Source organism: Polistes canadensis, unplaced genomic scaffold, assembly GCF_001313835.1.
Source record: "Polistes canadensis isolate GaletaPanama2010 unplaced genomic scaffold, ASM131383v1 scaffold_61, whole genome shotgun sequence".
Taxonomy (NCBI): domain Eukaryota; kingdom Metazoa; phylum Arthropoda; class Insecta; order Hymenoptera; family Vespidae; genus Polistes; species Polistes canadensis.
Window position 1 is genome coordinate 205,510 of NW_014569608.1, and position 12,182 is coordinate 217,691.

At 24.4% G+C, this 12,182-nt stretch overlaps 1 protein-coding gene across 2 annotated transcripts in view; it reads left to right on the forward strand.

Annotated features, from left to right (window-relative positions):
• Nucleotides 1-940, forward strand: part of LOC106785999 (protein dead ringer-like) — a 128,355-nt gene extending 127,415 nt beyond the window's left edge. For both annotated transcript variants that reach the window (XM_014746935.1, XM_014746936.1), the window contains one exon: nt 719-940. The gene's annotated coding sequence lies outside the window, so the exon portion shown is untranslated. The remainder of the gene's footprint in view (nt 1-718) is intronic.
• Nucleotides 941-12,182: the final 11,242 nt, after the last annotated feature.

The window sequence follows — 12,182 nt, forward strand, 5'->3', positions numbered from 1 at the left end:
AATAATCACACATAACATTAATTAAATAATAATTATTATGATAAAATACACCCATATCTATTGATATATGTGTGTATACATATAAATACATGTTTGCAAGCATATTACATAATAATTCTTTTTTTTTTTTGTAAATCAAGTTTTTGTAATAAAAACTTAAAAAATATTTTTGTATTCTGTTCTTTATTTAAAAAAATATACTGAGAAATAACAAAACCTAAGGTGACAAAAATTAAAATAGTAAAAAAAACATAATTTCCGAAATAGCAATTTTGTGTCGAACTTCTGAATGAAAACATTTGATTCTACTTTATTCTTTTCCTTTTAATTATTTTTATGCATGTTTTTACATATTTAATTCAATTTAAATCTATATTTATTTAGAATATATTTCATACATATATATATAAAATCTATGTATATGTAAATACAGGGTGTAACAGAACATGTGAAACCCTTTTCTCTAAGAACCAATTGTGTACACCTTTTAAAATAATCAAAATAATTCATATAATTGTAATATTCTATCTCTGTCATTTTCATTTATAAAATTTTGTGAAACATATTTTCACAAAATATGGTGTCTCGCTTGTTCTCTTACACGCAATACAATTTATGTATGTGTTATAAAAAAAAAAAAAAAAGAAAGAAAAGAAACAAACACCATGATTCATTTACAAATTCTCAATATCATTTTTATAATTTTGTTCTACCCTAGGTGACGAAATAATTGACGATAAAAAAATAATAGCAGTCAATATGGAAATAAGCAACCAACGTGACATCGTTTACCATCGAGTCCTATTCAAGACGGTCATTATTAAAAAAAGAAAAAAAAAATTCTACTACTACTACACTTCGTGAACTTTAACACTCTATTATTTTGTAATGAAAAATGGAAAAAGAAAAAGAAAAAAAAACTAAAGCAACGTCGGTGAGAGCGAATATATACAACAACCACCGTATATATATATATATTAAAAAAAAAAAATGAAAAGGAAAAAAAACAAACAAATAAATGTAATTAACGTAACTTCGATTATCATATCAATTTTTTGTTGTTTAATGTTGAATAAAATGTTTCTTTATATTATTTCCTATCTCAACTTTTTTTTTTACACGAATTCTTTTTCTTCTTATATCTCATCTCTTATCTTATCTTATTTTTTATATATCTGTACTTGATTATTATTTTGTCCTATCTTTTTTGTATTTTTTATAATTTTATTTCCCACCTTCTATCAAATTTCCTTAAAATGTTATATCAATACAGATCGTATAATTATCGTAAGTTTATTCATAAGTATAGATACGTAGTGAACTTTTTAAAAATTGAAATTTAACTATTTGACATCGAGATATTATTATAAATGAATAAATAAATAAAATTCAATAATGGCAATAGTTAATAATAATAATATTAATGCTAATCATATATTTATCACATTTTTCTGCACACACGATCATTTTCATTATCGATTATATTTAATAAAAACGAACGATATGTTGCGTTATGTATTATAAATGTATAATGTATTTTCGTAATATGTGGAGTGAAAAAAAGGAGATACAAAAACAGTAACAAAATTTCACATAGACGCGTAATCCTATTTTTATAAAAGATCAAAATGATTATTCTCTGTTGTTCGTATTTCTAAAAAGTATTACTGTATTTTGCAAATGAATATGAACTATCAGATATTATTGGGAAACAAATGTTACTTTAAATTTGAAACTAAAAATATAGGACACTTGTTTGTAAATTTTTTTTTATTGTTTTGTGTGTCTTCTGTCCGCTCCTAAATTTGCTCCCAACATATTACGAAACATTCTCTGTATATATTATATAGTTAAGTAAATTTTTATTTTTAAATATTCTACAAAAAAAAAATATATATATATATATATATATATATATTTAAATCTTGTTCACACATTTCTTTGAATAATTTGTATTTTCGAGATATACAAATATAAAACATATATACCTTAATCTACCATTTTTTTTTTAATTGTCATTTTCAATACCTAATTCTGTATTTCTGTTTACGTCGATTTTTATCATTTTTAATTGTCACTGTGTGTGTTATATATGAGTGATGAATTTAATTATGTAATGTTAATTATAATAAATTATACGTTTTATTTTATATTACTTAGATATCTGCAATACTGATACAAATCATAAAATCATCGGTCGGTAAGAAAGTTTACTGTCAGTAACAAGACCGACTTTCAGTAACAAGACGACTGTCAATAATAAGACGACTGTCAGTAATAAGACGACTGTCAGTAATAAGACGACTGTCAGTAATAAAACGACTGTCAGTAACAAGACGACTGTCGATAATAATAAAAGTATTTTATATATTATTTATCAGATATTTTTATAATAAAAAATCTAAATGAAAGATTAATAATTCGGCTGATATTAATACGAATCGAGTAAGTATTATTTGTTACGAAAATAAACATAAAAAAAATAATAAGATTTTATTTAAAATCATGCATATTTCTTTCCGACGATTTGATTTTACGAACCGTAAGTATAACTTTATTATCCTAAACTTTCTCGAAGAATCTCAAAGGTTCTAACGTCGAAAACAAAATCCCCTATCACATTCGTCTAAAGTTTCCCAAATCTTCCCAGACTTCCTTTTATTTTCTAGTATATAATATTTCCACCATCGTATCCTAGACTTCCTTTTGTGCTTACTTTCCTAGCAGAAAGAAAGTTATGCTATACGTGAGTGGATCTAAGAGTGAACTATAATACTGTGCGTACATGAGTTTAACTCCGGTGTGAAATTATTAGAAAAAGAACACATATTTTATAATTTATCAATTAATTAAGAAAACTTTTATATATCTTTCAGTTAAAGCAGAGCAAACAAAAAATAACAACATTCGAATCATTTCTATTCAAATTATTTTAAACTCGTATTAGTGTGTGTAAAATTAACTTGCAATTCTGATTCTGTGTGTGTTTTTGAATATTTTATTATTTTTCGTGTTGCTTAATTGGCAATTAGATAGAGATAACCGATATTTGATTAAAACAGATTCCCGTACATCTAATCACAATGTTAAAAACTAATAATAGTGATACAGAAGATTCAGGTATTGGACGAAGTTCTTCTGAAAGTACAACGACTAGTAGTGGGACATCAACAGATTCTTACAATCAAGAAAATGGTGATATTAAATCGATTAATGTAGAAAATAAAGAATTTCAAATAAAAAAATGTGATAAAAATTCGTCAAAAAAAGTAACTGTCACGATAGAAAATAATTTGTACGAATTATTATCTGAGAAAAATTTTATGATGAAAGAAGAAAATTCTGCTACGATGAATAAAAATGAAGAAAGTGAAAAATGCAATATAAAACAGAAGTCTAATGTTCAATCTGACACAAATGAATTGAAGAAAATGCTAGATAATATATCATATAATCAAGAATCTAATGAAAAGGAAAATACTATAGATATGGTATTTGACTATTTAAAAGCATCGCAAATAGAATGGAATCGATTAGTTCATGAATCTGTTAATATACGTCTTCTTTCGATCTTTGATAAAACAACTAGCGAAGAAATAGCTAAAGAATTAAAAGAAAATATGACAGATGAAGTCATATTGTTAATCAATAATGCAAATAACGAGATATCTCTAAACGATATTATAAATCATTTACCAAAAATGGTTTCTAAATTGATCGAAAAAATAATGTACAAATATTTACAAATAAAGATTAACGACAAAATTAATTTACAAATGAAAAATGATCAATCCGCAGAAAAGGGAAATCTACCAAAATTGCAAACGCTAGATGTTGAAAATGAAAACGTTAAAAATCTTAATAATTTGAATGAAAAATCTGATCAAAGTCAATTAGTAATTATAAATTCTGAAAATAAGGAAAAGGAATCAACGGAAGAAATTCAATTACAAAACGAAATCAGAAAATCATATATTGCTAAGGTAAGAATGGATTTTTTCTTCTATTTTTTTGTTTCATTCTGATCAACAGCACACGGTTTTTGTTTATCCGAACGGGTTAACAATCCATTTTATTTTGTTTATTTTTGAAAGGATACTTTGTCCTCATAACAATACCACATACATTTATCTTAACGTATATATATATTACGAAGCAAATAGAACTCAAAATGAATACGAGTTTATACATGATCTCGAAAGGATAAATTTAGAAAAAGAAAAAAAAAAAAGCCATGTAAACATCACGCGCGTTTAGAAGAAACGAATAATATAATTGAAAATTTAAATATACGCGATTAAGAGTAAAATATTTCGAACAATTATTCTCGTTTGATTTTATTAATATGGTTAACTGGGTTTACAAAAAATTATCTCATATATTTATTTATAGAAATATTAATTAATTTGATTAATGACAATTTGTCTTTTCTAGATGGAGATAAAGAATATGGGATCTTCCCTCAAACGATCCTATTTTGCTGATGAACTATTTGCATATATGAGATTAAGGGGTAAGTATAATAATATAATTACATTAAAGTTGAAAGTTTTCATTCCATTTTTTTTTTTTGATCATTATTTTCTTTTAGGAACACCGATCCTCGAAATACCAATGTATGGTATAACACGATTAGATTTTTATTTATTGTATAGACAAGTTATCGCTCGAGGTGGTTATACCGAAGTTACGGAAAATAATCTTTGGAAGAATATATTGTCAACTTTAGGAACACCTTGTAGATCCATATATGCACCGAGTCAATTAAAACAGCTGTAAGTTATTCCTATTTAAAATGTGTTACTCATTTCTTAAGGTGACATATATAAGCTCTCTCATTAATTATTAATAAATATAAAATATTAAACTCGGGATAAAATTAAGGGAATATTAAAAATGCTAAAGAACATATTTCCTTATTTTATTTTTCTTCTCGTATATATATTTTTTTTGTTCCTTTATTTTATTTATCATATTATATTATTTCAGATATGAACGATATTTATATCCGTACGAATGCGAAAAAAAATCTCCCTCAATAATACAGACTATAATAGAAACAACAATTAAACGTCCAAATTTTCAAGATATTGTTTCTCAAAGTTATAATGAAACTATTAATAAAAAATCAGAAAGTTCAAATATTCGAAATGATCTACATGTTTCGGTAAATGATTCATCTAAAACTTTATTGAATCAATATAAAAGACCATTTTCATTTTATTTTAAAGAAAATGAAAAAAAATTTAAGCAATATGCCGAATCAAAAGAAGAATTAACAAAAGATCAATCATCGTTAGAATTAAAATTTCAATCTGACAAATCAAAATTCAAATTATCATGTTGCTCGGTTATACCTGAAATTTGTTCGCTAATAGATTCAAAAATTAAAACAGATATCGATTCAGATAAAGCATCTACAGATGATCGTTCCTCAGAAACATCAAGCGATGAAAAATCAGTATCAGAGTCAGAATATGAAATTATAGAAGTCATATTAGGAAAAAATCAAGAAAATGAATTGACAATTGGTAATTCGAAATTATTTACAATTAATACCGTTATATTTGCTCTGATTTCTTTCTTTCTTTTAATTATTTTACATTCGGAAACTATATTTTGCGGAAGCATTGACATATTTTAAGCGAACAAATAATTAGTATTGTTAAATTTCATCCTGACGTTTTGGTTTTGTTCTTTTTTTTATGTATATTTATATATATACATATATATATTTATATTTATATCACTATCGATAATTAAATTGAAGGCAATACAAATTAAGGAAATTAATAATCTTACTTGATTAATTGTGTTCAACGAATCTTGCTTTTGTAAAAGTTACTAACGTGACACGCATCTGACTTTAATCGTGCCGGTCACAAAATGTTTAGGGATTTTTTAGTTATAAATATAATTTCTATTGTACCTATTACCAGATTAATTCATACGCAAAGAAAAGAAAAAAAAGTAATTTGTATTTTTATATGGAAATAGACAAAAGTCTTTTACTTTTACGTAGAAAGAATTATATTCTATTATATGTGAGACACACATGTAATTGAGAAATGTAATTTTTTATGTGTCATATTAGAATGAGAACATCAAATGTTTATTTATTTGTATGATAATTGTTTATAACAAAAAACAAACTTACTCGATTAGATATAATATTAAGGGTCATTGTGTTTAATAGAACTATAACTTATATGTTAAAGAAATTTAATCATTTTTAATTTAACATATTTTTCTAAATATTTATTAAATAATATATTTAAAAATGATATAATTTTTAATTTAGAATTAAAGAATTTTTAAATCATACATACATATTCGCATATATTATTTAATATATATTTTCTATTATTTAAACACTTTTTATTGCTAATATTAATGTTATTTTTCTAAATTAAATACAATGTATCGACTTGTACTTACTTTTAAATTAATTCATGAACAAAATTATAACGTCGCTAAATTGAATTTTTCGTAATATCTGAAAAAACAATTTTCATTCTACATTTTTTTAAATATCATTATGTATATATATATATATCTATAGAACTAAAGTGAAAATGTAATAGATGATATGCAAGTAAAAATGAAAGTCTAAAGAAGGAACCGAAAAAAAATTAAATAACAAAAAATCTAACAATAAAATTAAATGAAATTTGTAATAATTAATACAGAATGATCGAATGTTTAAGACGTGCTAGTAAAAACATATGAACGAATGTGTAAAAAGATAAAAATGATTAGAAAATAATTTAAGCGAGACGTACCTTTAAAAGGTTCTAATTCTTCCTTGTGCATTATTGTATTCTTTCATTTTTTATATTTTGTATAATTTCTTATCTACTTTATATTATTAAATCATTATTTATCACATATATTAGTGTGTTGAAACTTTTTCATTTATTTTATAAAATAAATATCTTTTCTTTTTTTTACTTAGAAGGGGATACCGATTGTTTTAATAAATCTTACACAATTACACATGATCTAATGCATAATCATTTCAAAAAAAAAAAAATCAAAGAAATGCATGCCAATTAGTTTAAGATAAAAAAAATATATATGGGTGAGTTGAAAAGTTGTGAGCCTAGAACTAAGTAACAAAATATCATTATTTACGATAAGTATGCACTTTGTGTCGTTAATTAGGGATGCAAGTTGACCTTAGATTCAACAATTACATCTGTAAGTGGAAAAATTATATACAGTACAGATACACTTTAGTTAAATAAATTGTGAAACCAATAAGAAGTTACGATTGGCAAGTATGCGTGATTATTGGCAGGTGTAATTTTATCATGATTTTGTGTATTAGTCGTTGGTGAAGATAATTATTGGGGGGGATAGATGATTCAGATAATATAATAGATAAATTATGTTTGTGCGAATAGTAGATACCTCAGCACGAGTTAGTTCAGTTTCATTACTTAAAAAATAAACCCTAATTATTACAATTATTATTAATGAATTATTTTGTTACTTTCGGTGTTCGGTTCGGTGCAAAGAAAAACTTGAATATTTAATCGATAGGAAGTGTATTTCGTGAGAAAGTTAACTTGAAATTCGTTAAACGTAAGATTCTGTGTGTCTGTGTTTTTGAAGATTTTATTATACTTCTTGTTGATCAATATTGCAAGTAGTATAAATAATTGATATTTGAGTAAAACAGATTCACACGTATTTCTAACAAAGATGTCGAAAATTCACGACGATGATATCAAAGATTCAAATTCGAAAAATAGATTTTGTGATAGAAGTAATAAGATTTTAAGCAATTCATCAAAGGAAAGATGCATATCAAAGCATCATGAAAAAACAAAAAAGGAAAAAATGAAAATACTCGAGTACAAAACAAATATAATTGATGATGATCTCTATTGGATCAATATAGGTGGGAAAAAATTTCAAATCAGTGAATGTATTTCGAATGAATCGACAAATGATAAAATAATTATAACGATAGATAATAGAAAATTTAAATTGTTAATGAAGAAATCGAATAAAATACGAAAAATGGAGGAACCTGTTGTTCGTAAAAATGAAAGAAATAAACAGAAAGAGAATCAATCTTTTATGTCAAGTGGATCAAACCAAAAACAACTACCAATTGTCGAAAATCGTGTATTTTCACCATGGTATAACCCTGAAAGTATAATACAGAAGCAAGTACCTTATGATAAGGAATATGTAAAACGTATGGATTATGATACTTCACAATGTTTGCAACATATGAAAGATATTATTCACCTGATTCTTAAAGAATTAGATAACGCAGTAATCGATGATGATATTCTTCTAATTCTTCTTGATAAAATAAAAAAGAAGTTTGTTAATGATGAAATATATACAATAGATAGTTTGGAAATACAGGAGAAACTGAAAGAATATTTATTTAAACAGGTGATATCTATATTTGAGAAACAAATCGAAAATAAAGAAAATATAATAATGGGATATCCAGCATTAAAAAGATTCGATTTAAGCAACAGTCTAATGAATAATACTGAATACAAAATCATTGGTAACGAATTATATTTGTTCGAAGAAGATCAATCATGTTTGTCAAAAGATCAGGATACAAGTCAATTGAAAACGAAAGATGAAGTACCTTTGTCATCCGAAGAATTGGCACAAATTTTACTTACTATGGTGAGAAAGGAACCTTTACTTCGTTCTTTGTAAAATTCTATGTGTCCCCCTACGTGTATATATTATATATTTATTTATTTATTTTAATATTATTTGCACATTTATTTAAAGAAAACATTATTACAAGTTAATCAAGATTCATTTATACTAGGATGATCTAAAATCTATGGAAGTTTGCAACAATGAACGCGTGAAGTTTACCGATGACCTATTTAAATTTATGGTATTACAAGGTGAGTAATATTGTTTAAATTAAAGCTAACTAAAGTTTTGTGTCTTTTGATTTTATATATATATATATTTTCCACAGGAATACCAATCTATGAACTACCAGACATTAATGATGTAATACTGGATATTTTTTTACTGTATAAACTCGTTATTGCACATGGCGGTTTTGTCGAAGTTACGAAATTAAAACTTTGGCCAGAAATTTACAATAGGATTTTCAGAAGAAATTACAGAATAGATGTTCATATTAACGGATATAGTCCAAAAATAGGTTCATCCTTTTTATGGTTTTAGTAAGTGATCCTTGAAATTTGTACTTTCTCATACGATCTTTATTTTTTTATATAATGATCATGCAAATTAATTCTTTTTAATTTCATGAATTCAAATCTAACGCAAAAAGATTTGATTCGTTTTTTTCTACTTTTTGGTTTCAGTTATAAACAATATCTCTATTCGTATGAACGATTGAAAGAAATGTTCCCAATTTCATCGTGGTTATTGTCAGCAAGTAATGTTTATTGTTCAAATATTGAAAAAAGAACATTTCTTAAACGCAAAGATCAATTACATAACGAAGGATCAAATCTTTCAAACGAAGCAATTAAAAATTTAGTGCAATATTTAAGATACAACAAGTATCCTAATCCCGATTTATTTCCGAAATCGATAACTTATATTTTACAAGCTAAATACAATACTGATAAAAATGTTGCAACAATTTCTTCGACAAATAAAATTTCTGAGACTTCGATGAGCCATGTTAAACTTCCATCGTTTTCCATATTTCGAAAATACCCACCAAATATACAAATGAAAATAGAAATGGAAATGAAAAAAGATTCTTCATCGAAAACAATAGTTCAAACGGATAATAGAAAAAGAAAAATATCATGTCTTGCAAATAAAAGTGAAATATCGTCATCATCTACGAATCAAATAAAAAAAAAATCACAAGTAGAAATAACACATCTCTCGTGTGTACCTGAAACTACATTATTAACACAAACAATTTCAAGAAAAGAACCAGAATTTAATGAAGAAACTGAATTCGTAATTGATGAATTCACTGAAAATTATCTATTGAAAACAATAGGCGGAGGAATACCAAAACGAGAATTACAATTAAATTTCGAAATGGATATTAGGACAGAAGTTTCATCGAAGTGAGTAACATAATTATAATTATTTTATTTTATTATTATTTCTTTTTTTAGTTTTCATCGTAATGTGTTTTATTTTTTATTTGTATTCTTAAATTTACATTAAAGGTATTTTAATTACTTAAAAAAATCAAATGATTGATATTGAATCTTTGATTAAAAGTTTGTCATTTTTAGGCATATTAGCGTTTCAACTTTTCCCACATATTTCTTATTTATATAATACATATATTTTTTTTCTTTTATCTTTTTGTTTAGCGACTCAAACGAAGACGTTTATTTTACATCTAATTCTACAACAGACGAAGATTATTTTACACCTAATTCTACACTAGACGAAGATTATTTGTCACTAATCGATTCTTGGATAGAAGAACAGATAATATAGCCAAAAAATCAAAGAGAGATTAATTTTCGGTTCTTAATTACACCACAGTCAAAGATAAAAATTATTGGACAAATTATCTTATGATTTTTTTTTACTAGTTAAAGATTTCTTCTTTTTTTTATTTACTCGATGGCGAAGACCACCATCATGCTAAAAATCTTTTTTAACTCTACAATTAATTTTAATATGATAGTGTAATAATAATTCAATTGTCATCCGACACTGTTTCTTTTTCTGACAAATTTTTATACTGAATACTGTAGAATTTTTTCTTAAAAGTATGTTAATCTGTAATCTTCAGTGTAACAGAAATGATAAACGTAATTTTAAAATTATAATATTCGGCTTGCGAAAACCTTATTACACTTCGTCGTATTATTGTGTTTACCATATCAAATTTTATTCATTTTGTCGTGTCGCAACACAAGTTTTATTGAACAAAAACACATATTTTTTAATGTTGTATATGCTTTACAAAAATTACGTGTCCAATATTTAAGATAATTATAATTTATATAAATAAAGTGTCGTAATAATCGTATTACGAGAAGTGAAAAGCCTAATACAAACGTAAGATATAGTATAAATGTAAATTTGCTCATTTTATTACAACAAAATAGTTTAAAATGTAGAATATAGATTATAAATAATAATTATAAGTTTGAAATAGCATGTATACAATATTTGTCAAATCGGCCCATTAGCTCAGTGTTTAGAGCACATTTTACAAATTATTATTATAAATTATTTATTATTAAATTTTGACAAATGTAAAAAGAATAAATAATACGTAAATTAAATTCGTTTTTTTTTTTTTTTTTATTTATGTATACATAACACAAATGCAATAAATAAACAAAAATATATAAAATAACATTACCTTGCAAAACAAAACAGCAAAGTATTAATTTACATATCAGTTCTTAGCTAAAGAAAAAGAAAAAAAAAAAGACAAAAAGTTATAGGATGGCATTCAATCAGATTGAAAAATAAAAATAAATATACAGTAACGATGATTCCATATTAATTAATTGCTAATTTAAATGAGAATAAACAATATATATTACGCATTCGCTGTATTAAATAAAACTTATACCAATGAGATCAAATAATGCAATGATATAATACTATTGTTTAAGCTGTTATTATATTTAATAATAAATTGGTACTAAAGAGTTTTTTATTTTTATATGCTTATATAAATTTTCCAATTTGATGAAATACAATACGATCCTTTTTTGTATTTTTTTTAATTCTTTTCATTTTACTAAGCACTGGTACGTAATTCTATGCTATGCTGTCTTTTGCAATGAAATAATATGTTATAATATTTTTGTTTATTCCGCCGGAAACTATAACAGCGCACGTTACATGTGTCGATATCGATTATAATCTGTAATTTATTGTTGTTAATTTCAATTTTACAATATAATCCGTATCAAATTTCTTATTATATTATTTTCTTTGAAAATTCTTATGTTCCTGTTTGAACATTTTATTTATGAAATATAAAATAATTCTGTAATTTAATCATTTTTATATTTCATCAATAAAAAATTCATATTTTTCAAACTATAATTAATATTTCCTTTCCAATTGCTTCTAACATTTTGATTAATATTTTATTATTTTTTTTTTTTTTTTTATTTTCTTCGTAAGAAGAACAATTTTTTATTTAATGAATAATGAAGAAAACAAAAAAAAAATAACGATGAAAATAAATGAAATGAAAAATT